This window comes from Canis lupus, chromosome 34 (assembly GCF_003254725.2).
Source record: "Canis lupus dingo isolate Sandy chromosome 34, ASM325472v2, whole genome shotgun sequence".
Taxonomy (NCBI): Eukaryota; Metazoa; Chordata; class Mammalia; order Carnivora; family Canidae; genus Canis; species Canis lupus.
Window position 1 is genome coordinate 5,619,878 of NC_064276.1, and position 11,747 is coordinate 5,631,624.

Here is an 11,747-nt window from a genome sequence, read left to right on the forward strand (position 1 = left end):
ACTTCTTGCAAGATACATCCACGAAGGCAAGAGAAACAAAAGCAAAAATGCAATTATTGGGACTTCATCAAGATAAGAAGCTTTTGCACAGCAAAGGATACCGTCAACAAAACTAAAAGACAACCTACAGAATGGGAGAAGATATTTGCAAATGACGTATCAGATAAAGGGCTAGATTCCAAGATCTATAAAGAACTTATTAAACTCAACACCAAAGAAACAAACAATCCAATCATGAAATGGGCAAAAGACATGAACAGAAATCTCACAGAGGAAGACATAGACATGGCCAACATGCACATGAGGAAATGCTCTGCATCACTTGCCATCAGGGAAATACAAATCAAAACCACAATGAGATACCACCTCACACCAGTGAGAATGGGGAATATTAACGAGGCAGGAAACCACAAATGTTGGAGAGGATGCGGAGAAAAGGGAACCCTCTTACACTGTTGGTGGGAATGTGAACTGGTGCAGCCACTCTGGAAAACTGTGTGGAGGTTCCTCAAAGAGTTAAAAATAGACCTGCCCTAGGACCCGGCAATTGCACTGCTGGGGATTTACCCCAAAGATACAAATGCAATGAAACTCCGGGACACCTGCACCCCGATGTTTCTAGCAGCAATGTCCACATTAGCCAAACTGTGGAAGGAGCCTCGGTGTCCATCGAAAGATGAATGGATAAAGAAGATGTGGTCTATGTATACAATGGAATATTACTCAGCCATTAGAAATGACAAATACCCACCATTTGCTTCAACGTGGATGGAACTGGAGGGTATTATGCTGAGTGAAATGAGTCAATCGGAGAAGGACAAACATTATATGTTCTCATTCACTTGGGGAATATAAATAATAGTGAAAGGGAATAGAAGGGAAGGGAGAAGAAATGTGTGGGAAATATCAGAAAGGGAGACAGAACATAAAGACTCCTTACTCTGGGAAATGAACTAGGGGTGGTGGAAGGGGAGGAGGGCGGGGAGTGGGGGTGAATGGGTGATGGGCACTGAGGGGGCACTTGACGGGATGAGCACTGGGTGTTATTCTGTATGTTGGCAAATTGAACACCAATAAAAAATAAATTTATTATAAAAAAGAAAAAAGATCCAGGGATAGGACCATAGGACCAATCAGCCACATCAGAAAAAGGTACATGTTTAAAGTTTCCCTGTATCCTGTTGTTTTTGGAGAAATGGAGCAAAAAACAAGGTTTGCCTTATTTTCATAAACAAAATGGTGTCAGCATTACTTTGAAGTGGTGGAGTGCAGGTATGATCTGTATTCCAGAAAACAGAACTTGTCCCACCCATGGAGTTGTCTCCCATGATGCAGCATTTCAAGCGTGATGATAATTGAAGGCAAGAATCTTAGGCCAAGAAGATGGTGTGCAGTGGGCATCAGAGGGCAGAGTGAAAGCACCCATTACTTCTAACCATGTCTTCATTTGTCAACAGTGAGGGAAGGGGCAAAAGGCCAACCACCCTCTTTTCTTGATTTCCGTGGGCCAGCATGCATCACACCACCACGTGGAAAGGGCTGTCACAGAGCGAGTCAGAGGCAGCAAGATGAGATCATTGTGTGTTACCCCCGATACAACCGGTAAGAGAGATACATACCAACTTTCTAAGCTGTCTTGTATTATTTCTGTAAATTAGATGTTTTCTATTGATGCCTGCTGGAAACCTTATATGCTGCTGAGTATTATTTAAAGGCCGCAAGTAAATCGTATTTCCAAGTGTATCACTCGATGGAGGAAAGGACCAACAAGTATAGCATTGGGACTTACTTATTAGTATGTCTATGTCTCTTGTTTTATTTGAAGTTTCTTTCCCTAACAAAGGAGTGTTATACGAGGTGGTATTATAAGATGAAAAATTAACTTGACAAGCTAGTTGAAGTAATGCTTAAGATACATCAGTGAAAAAAAGAAAAAGATACATCAATGAAGTATTTTGGACTGGATTCATTATAGAAATTGTCAATTTGCTGATGTCTGTGCTATTTCACTGTGGCCTTCAAATATGTCTGCCTCTAAGCAGCATTTAAAAGTAGGTAAGCCTAGTGATACATAATAGCACTTCCATTGCAAACTGTGTGTGGACAAATTTTCTGCCTGTTGTATTCCTACTTGTTTTATATATATAAATAATAACACATAACTTATATGACATACATGACAGTACCTGTACATGATAATGTATAACAACATATGATAATATATCACATATACATATATGTTTTATTTTTTATACATATATATTTTATAAGCCTACCTCTTTCTATGCATGCATAATATAGAAAAAACAAAATCTTTTGTGAATTGGCACATTGTTAAAAATGTTAGGTGAATCAAATACTCCACACTCATATGGAATTAATTGGGAGGAGCTACAGCATCTTCTTGGTCATATTTAAAGACTCAAGAAAAAACAAATAAAAGTACTGTTTTATTTATGTTGGAAATGGTTCTTGTTTTCTTTTCACATAGTTTTAATAAATTAATTGGATAAGTTTAAAATGATAACAGCTAGCAGAGTGGAAGAAGCTAGTTAATTAACTTTGTGGGAAATTTGGAATTATCCAGATACACTTTGTGATTTTTAAGTTTAAATTATAAGATATCTGCATTTTATCGCATTAGCATACACAAGTAATTATATTTTGTCACTGCTACCTTCCAGAAAAGAAAGTGAATAAATGATATTTATACTTGGAAATATCTCAGAAAAATATTTCATATGAAAATTTTTTAGTAATTGCATATTTAATTTATTGTCTACACTGGAAGTTTTAACTGTCCAGGTATAGACTTACATATTTCTGAAGTAAAATATAAAACTAAAAATGGAAATCAATGTCAGTTGATTTATTATATCAGTGAAGATCTAAATTCTATAAATGAAGGTGACAGATAATAATAGAACTGCATATATGATTCAGAGGTAGAAAAATGCCTCATTTCTGTATGTATTTAATGGACTAAAGGAAGGTTTAGACTCTGTATTTAACAGACATTTCAATGTTTAAAAATTTTAAAACCATATTTTTTTAAGATTTATTTATCTATTCATGAGAGACAGAGAGAGAGAGGCAGAGGAACAGGCAGAGGGAGAAGCAGGCTCCATGCAGGGAGCCCAACGCGGGACTCAATCCTGGGTCTCCAGGATCACGCCCTGGGCCAAAGGCAGACACTCAACCACTGAGCCGCTCAGGCACCCTATATGTGTTTTTTAACATAAGGATGTTAAGTGTCCAACTCATGGTTTTCACTCAGGTAATGATCTCGGGGTCATGAGAGTGAGCCCCCCCCTTACTCTCCTCGCTCAGTCTGCTTGAGATTCTCTTTCTCCATCTCCCTCAGTCTCTCCCCACCACTCTCTCTTCTCTCTCTCTCAAATAAAACTATCTATCTATCTATCTATCTATCTATCATCTATCATCTTATATATAAAAACAGATTTCGATAAAGCCTTTCAACTGAAATGAAGATTTTAAGTCCTAAAATAATCCAAATAGAAGTACTAAAAAAAACAATACAGTATAAATCAACTTTCTATAGCTGTCATTAATAACTTATTTTAATCAATATATACTATGTATATCTTATAAGACCATTTACATTATGATACTTTTCTATCTATATTTATGCAATTTGAATTAATTAATTCTGTTCTTTGAATTGTTATTGTTCATTGTTGGTTTGAAAGGAAATCAGGATTTTAAATAGTCCCTTCATTTTAAATAAAGTTTTATTTAGTCTTGAGTATCACAACACTATATGAATGTGCTCCAGAGAATTGCTAATGTGCACTGATGTTAAAAGTTTTAAGACTATTATTATATGTTGTTTGGATAATTTTTTTGTTCAAACATGATTCTGTCTCACATATAAAAAGTATAGTGTAATTGGGGCAGAATTAGTACAATTTCTGGTGTTTGGGGAGGTGATCTCTAAATATATTTCAATTAAAACAATGTGATTTGCATCTATAACTTTTTTATAATTCCACCTTCTTAAGAATTTCTAGGGTAACTCTTTTGAATCATTTACATTGCATTTTAAAACATCTTTCTCAATTTTCCCTCTTGACTCTAAAATTATCTACTTCAAACAGCCACTCAGCAGTGGAGCTGACACGGTCTGTTTGTTGCCTTGTTTCTCACGCTGCAGTACCACCAGCAGTCATGCAGGAATCTGTGCACTTGGGGCTTGGGCAGGGGTCAGAGTTAGTGTCCTGTGAGTCAGCCTTGACTCAGTGATTGCACAGAAAGGAGGCCGGATCCCAGACCTTGTGATCTCCCTGCTGTCCCACCTGTGGGATGGCCTTCCAAGTGTGCCAGGTGTGTGGGCGACAGAACCACCTGCTCTCTCCCAGTGTGGCCGTGCTCACATTCCAGCATGGCCTGGTTCACCTGCAGTCAGAGGTTTGAATCTAGCTTCACTGCACCCTCAGCACCCCTTCCTGCTGAACCGAATGGCCCTTTTCTGCCAACTCTGTCTTCTGACCTGGAGTAGATGGCGTCCCTGGGCTTCGGTGGCGCCTTGTGCTTGCTGGACTGAGCTCCTCCTCATCAGTCACTCCTGGTGCCCGGCCTCTCTGTCTGGGCTCCCCGGGCAACAGCGAGTCTGCAGGCAGCGGAGTGTGCTCCTTAGAATAAGCCTATGGGGGATCCCTGGGTGGCTCAGCGGTTTGGCGCCTGCCTTTGGCCTGGGGCGTGGTCCTGGAGTCCCGGGATCGGGTCTCGCGTTGGGCTCCCGGCATGGAGCCTGCTTCTCCCTCTGCCTGTGTCTCTGCCTCTCTCTCTCTCTCTCTCTCTGTGTGTGTATCTCATGAATAAATAAATGAATAAATAAATCTTTAAAAAAAAAAAAGAATTCAGCCTATGGTTCTGAGCAGGACCCAGTAGGCCCGGGGTGTACAGTACTGTCGGATGAATAAAGTAACATGAAATAAGTAACACCACATCTGCGATCTTTTCCAGGGCTTTGGGTTGTATCTTATAACTGCCTACCATGCTGCTCAAAATGCTGAGCTACCCAGCAAAGCTTGCATGTGAACAAAACTGGGAGGTGGTTTTCATGTGTTTCTCAGTTGTTTGTGATGACATTTCAGCTCAGTTCTCGATTTAGCTGATGGGTCCTTTGCACAGATTTAGGGGTCAGCTTCAACCTCACAAAATTGTGGATTTGATCCTTAATTCTTCCTTCACATTTAATGTACATTCTGGCAGTGCCTGGGTGGCTTACTGGTTGAGCTTCTGTCTTTGGCTCAGGTCTTGATCCTGGTGTCCGGATGGAGTCCCACATCCGGGTCCCTGCAGGAAACCTGCTTTTCCCTCTGCCTGTGTCTCTGCCTCTCTTTCTGTGTCTCTCATGAAGAAATACATAAAATCTTTTTAAAAAAAGAATGCATTCTGGCTTATAGTTATTATTAATCCACGTGGGTAAATTTCACATCTTTTTTTAAGATTCCTATTCTGCTATCCTGGCATACACTTCTTTTTGTTTTCATTAATGGAAAAGCACATGGCTTACAATGATCCTTTAATTAAGTTGTGTTAATACTATTTCAGGTGATACCACTTCAAAGCGCACTTATACTGTTGGAGACTCACAAAAAATATCCCGAGCAGATATTTGATATTTGATTAATATTCCAAAGTACAACTACATTGAATCCACGGAAACCTTTATTAGAAGAATATTACGACCCGTAAATAAGCCATCAGTCGTTTTTTTTCTCAACCACGTTCCTCAGTCACCAATGAAGATGTCATTTTTTTTAAAGTCAAGAGTAAAACGGAAGGAAGATGTTGACAAAGCAGGATGTGCTTTCTATTTGGGAAGCAATCCCAGGATGGTCCTGCACCAGACAAGCACTGTCTTCCATTTGGTAAGTGGGAAGCCCTTCACAGGCTCGGTTGTCCCTGGCTGTTTTAGAACTTTGTACAAGCTGAAAGTTCTGAAATGCTCTAAAACACCAGACAAGCAGGCAAGTTTGCTAGTTTGCTGGGGGCTGCCTTGGGAAAGCACAGCCATCTTCCCCCATCAACTAACCCCTTCAGGGAACTTTCTCAGGCTGAGCATTTGGGCATACAGAGTGGACCAAGCTGTCTTCCTCCAGTTACATGCATTTGTTGAGTATCCATGTGTAACTCTGCATAAAGCAAGTCTTCAGGGAAAAACAGGATGGTGAGGTTGGCTGGGGAACGTATATGTTTAAAATGTTACTTGGTTTATGGAAGTAACATTCATAATTCATTTTATTAATGGAAGAAAAATGGAAATCTAATTAATAAATGAGATGGATGATAAGAACAAAGTAGAATTTATAGCAAAAGGAAATATGAAACCAAATGTGATGTCCTATTGATAATTTAGTTCACATGGGACTATGAGAAGAATTTCTTTAGCTGAGACCAAGATGATAAAAATGGATAATTTATGGGGAAACAATAATTGCTTTAAAATGTAAAATGAGGATACGTCATTGTGTTGCAAAATTAAGGTTTTAATTTTTAATGCTTCCTGAAATGCATCTGTGACTTTCAATGCCTTAAGATGCTAGCAGCCCAAGAGAGCCAGGGAAATTCAAAACAAAACAAAACAAAACAAAACAAAACAAAACAAAAAAACCCCCACAAAACTTGCTAGTTATTTAGTAAAAGTCAATAGTGTGCAGAAGACTGTAGAACTGAAATCCCAAGGACTTATCTAACGTGTAGATATTTGTTCATCAGAACAAACAAAAATAAAAAAAAACAAAACAAGCAGAGTCAGAGTCCCCCATGTAACTCACTTGCTGTCCCTGCTGTTGTTTGTGATTAAGAATAACATGAGGCCACTGTCTCAGGAGCACAAGCCATTTGGGGCTGGGGGTGCGGGGGTCTGAGAGGAAGTGCTTCCCCACAATCACAGGGAACCCAGAGATAAGGGCTGGCAGGGGCTTTGCTGCTCAGCAGTCTCTAGTGGGTCACAGTCCTCAGTGGGTCACAGTCCTCAGCCTCAATTTCAGAGGCTGACATCTTAACAGCTCTTTCTGTGGCTTGTTTCCAAGGACTTCAGTAGAAGGATGGCTTGAAGGAAAAAGAGACTGAGAAAAGAAAGATCAAAAAAAGGAAGGCGAGTTTCTGGTAACTTGGAAATGCCGCCCAATCGTTGTAATAAAACTGTTTGAAAACCCCAGTACCTGTACCTCTCCGAGTTACTCTGCAGTTTTTGTTTCTTTTCTTTTTTTCACTTTTTAAAGCTATAAACATATGTCCAGTATTTCAGAGGTGTCCTGCTGTGGGCAGGCAGTAAGAAGGTACCTGCGCACCGTGGTTGGTTTCTTTGGGGAAAATGATAGCTCAGTTGCCCTATTTCATTAATCGTCAGGGTTTGGATGCGCTTTTGGAGGAAAGGCTTTTCTTTGCCCTCTCTACCCCTTCTTTTCCTCAAGCTGAAATTAGAGTTCTGGAGTTTGGGCATCCCTATCTTGTAAGTGGAGGCCAGCCAGCTGTTTTCTGCGTCCTGCTAAACGGTGAGAAAAGCTGTGCTTGGAATTCAGTGCTGACAGTTCTGATGGTAAACAGCTTTTCTGACTTTCTTTTTTCCAAACATACTCGCAAAATAAATCCCAATTTCCTCCCAGAATTCTCCACGCACCAGCACACACCTTAATGTTTACCAGCTGGTTGGCGAGTTTCACTTTTCGTGACTCTGCGGGCAGATTTGCATATGCATATTGGACATTCTTCCATCAACTGCATTTTCCATGTTATTTTCCCTCTTTTCTCGCCTGCTTCAAACCTCTATCCAGAAACGGCTGCCTCTCAATTAGAAGACAACTTCTCTTTTCCTAGTATGTGAGGATAGGTGGGAAAACAGGAGTGTCTAAGGTCTCAAGGTCTCAACTCTTGAAGAGGTTGGGGCCATGGGCAAAATGTGTGATCTCGGGAGGGAAGTCTAACATTCCTCTTTTGTCTGAAAAAATAGAAGATAAAGGAAAAAGAATAGCTAGGCAGGGTCCATAGGTGATACCTCTAAGTGCTCAGAGAAAGGTACCCTCATTACATGATGACGGTTTGCTCGATTGATTGCCTGGCTCTCTAGATCTTCAACCATGAAATATTAAACAATCTTTCCCTGAAACTAGAAATGACTCCCTCCTTCAAGATGAGACCTTGATTTTCAACTCTACTGCTTTTTTATGATTGCTTTACTCAGTATATTCACACGCATGACAAATCTTTTTTTTTTTTGACAAATCTTAATTTCTGTTTTTACCAAACCCTGTGTACATGCTCTACCCCTCTATCATATGGGCACGACCACAATTATCCAGCCATTTGTTGTCTCACAGTTGATTGTGGTAATGTCTTTTCTATGTGTACGTAAGAGCCTGCAGGCACTCCCCACTGCCAGCACCTCTCATACTGGATGCTGAGCAGGAACCCCTAGGTTCTCGAACATCACCTTCTTGGTCTCCATTCATTGGTTCACCCTGGCTCCAGCTTCTCCTCATTCCTGATTTGGGGCATGTCCCCACACAGTTCAATCACAATCTTGTTTTTTCGAATTTGGCATTTGCATCTCTTTCCCTGATTTGATCTGAAAGCTTTACATCAAAGACTGGCTTGGGTTTGCTCCGTAAGCTTTTGCAGCCATGTCTTCACCTGAAGGCTCAGACGCCACATGGAAACACGGTAGACTCCTGAAATCTCAGAGCTCCTAGTCACCACAGGATGACCTCCCACCTGCTGGGGACAAGCCTACACTGATTCACTCTGACGGGGTTCTTGTGTTCCTGGAATTTCATAGAATCTTCTTAATCACTTAAAAATGAAGTTCAAGCTCATCCTCACTATACCATAAAAATCAATTACTCCAGTTTCTTTATCACTTCCTTCATCTCCTAAATAATATTTTTTTACTTCACTCATACTGTTTGTACCTTCTATTTTTCTTCAAAACATCACAAGATGGCTCACATTGTTGATAACCTTCAACTTGACATTACATTCGACCTTTTAGCAGGAGTTTTTCTCCTGCTAAAGGAGAAGGAGAAGTTGTGAACATCTGCAGTCAGGGAGAGACCTTTGCAATTCTCTCTACAGAACATCCTGCAGGCAAAGATGCCTTTAAAGGAGATCCACTTAATATCCTCTTATTTCTAAAGAAAGAGGATCTAGACAGACATATGTCTTCTTTTGATTATAAATGTAAATGATTGGTTCTTTAAAATGGTAATGAATTGTTTATTTAATTTATGTTTATATTTATTGACTAATAGCTTATAAAGTGAATGCAGCGCCAGTGTTAGAACCCAGCAGAACTTGACACAGATCTGTAATAACTCTGGTTGGGGTTTTCAGTTTTCTCCCAATTCAGTGTTCAGTTTTTCTCCCAATTACTTTTTGCTGGAGTTTACTTCCTGGCAGATGTAATTAGCATAATCAATCAATCAATTTCCTTATGGTAGAAATAAAAAAAATGTTTTCTTTTTCACATCATTTTTCTATGTATTCCAGCTCTGTCTTGCCAAGGATAGGTGTGCTGGCTCAGGTAAATTGAAGAGTAGAGACAGGTTCAGGTGGAAGCTCAGTTTCTTTCAATTGCTTAGGCAACGAATCATCTCCATTAAATGCCTAAGACTTGCCCATTAAGAGGACAAGTCACACAGATTTGGGAACATGATTGATCTGCACATTCTACCTGTAGTCTGCAGATCTTCTGCCAAGTGTGTGATTGGAAAGGGGTCTTTTCTGGAAACTAGCTGTAGGTATAGGTAATCTACCGATTTGATCATATAAATTTGATTCTCTGTTTGCCAGTATCTGGGTGGATGACAAGTCAGGTGATTTTTCAGAGTCTCACTCATTTCTGAGAGAGCTCACTTCAGAGCGAAGTTTTCCTCCTACTCTCGTCACTTCAGTCACTTAAAAAAAATCCATTCACATAAGTCCTCAGATTTTCATAATGTTATGCTCAAGTCTATTCAACTAATAATGATAGGAGCATTAAGGAATTATCAAAATGAATAAAGATAAAGGTAAGCTCATAAAGAATGTGAATTTTTGTATTATTGTAAATAATAGTAAATTGTTCTAATACTATACTAGTGTAATAATGTTATAAAAATTCTTAATTATTATAAGTTAACTATTGTAAAATAATTGAAAATCACAACACATAAAAGGAAGGATTTTGGATATTTAGACTGAGTAAGTAGAAGTGCTTCTCAGTATGGTATAAGTCAAATTTCTCCCTTAAAAGTTTAAACATGTTAAAAAACATAAATAAAGGTTGGGCTAGATACCTCCAGGGCATTCCAAACACAGAATCGGTGTTGGTGTTTCAAAAACTGTACCCCGCACTGGAATTGTACCCAAAAGACAAAATAGTTGGCCAAGGCTATAATCAAAGATACCAACACTGAACACAGAATCAACATAAACCCCCTTGATCCAGGAGAAATGACCACAGGAGACCCTTGAAGGTCAAAAAGAAACACCTTAAAAAACCAATCCATGCTAGCAAAAGGATTCTTTGAAGGGTAATCGAAATCGATATAATGCACTGTGCATTGTTTAGGTCAAATAATGCCACTGAGAATAAATTTAAATCTAAATGTACCTGGTGATTGGAAGTTTAACCAGATTTGTGGTAGGAATACTAATGACAATATTACAAAGTACCTCATTACTAAATGTTCTAGAAGTATTCCCTCACCTGGTCCTAGTTTTCCAGAGAGACCTCATCACTTATCTGAGAGCCCCTGGCCCACAAAGTGAGGCCTACATCCAGGTCTGGGGACAGCGGCTCTTCTCCCCAGGCCACTGGCCCTGGGGTCCAGTCAGAAGATACAGAACGGGCCTTGAGAAATGAGGTGGTCAGTGCAGGTCTGTGCAAGAGCCTGGACAGGAAAGTTTTGCTTTGTTTTAGCTTCTGTTTCTTCTTTTCCTGAAAAGCATCAGATGAGTTTGCCTCAGACCAGCAGTGCCTGAATCATCTGAATTAAAAAAAAAACATAACTAGGGGCACCCAGGTGGCTCAGTCATTTAAGCACCTGACTCTTGATTTTTGGCTCAGGTCATGATCATCTCAGGGTCACAAGATCGAGCCCCGTGTTGGGCATGGAGCCTGCTTAAGACTTTCTCTCTCTCTCTCTCTCCCTCTGTGCCCCCACCTTCCATGTACTCTCTCGCCAGCTCTAAGTTGTTGGGTTTTTTTTAAAGATTTTATTTATTAAAAAAAAAGATTTCATTTATTTATTCATGAGAGAAACACATAGAGAAGCAGAGACACAGGCAGAAAGATAAGCAGGCTCCCTACAGGGAGCCCGATGTGGGACTCGATCCCAGGATCCCGGGATCAAGCCCTGAGCCAAAGGCAGATGCTCAACCACTGAGCCACCCAGGTGTTCCTCTAAGTTTTTTTTTTTTTAAACATAACTAGTAGAATGAAAATGTGTTGATGTTCTTAAGAGTCTTTTTTTCCTCTCTTTTTAATGATTAACTGCGAACAGCCTCAGCTTGCTTGTTTAGGGAATTTGGATTCTCAAATTAACTTCTGGCTTCCCCAACAATCATTAATTTTTTTCATATATCTGGAAAAGTAAAGCACAAAGATATCTTTCTTTCTTAAGTTGAAGACATTTTAAATGTTGTAGAGAAGTTTTATTTCAATTATTGAAACCCAGCTTCTGGCATTGATAGTATTTCAATAGCTGTAACTAATTAATGACATAGGAAGAAATATA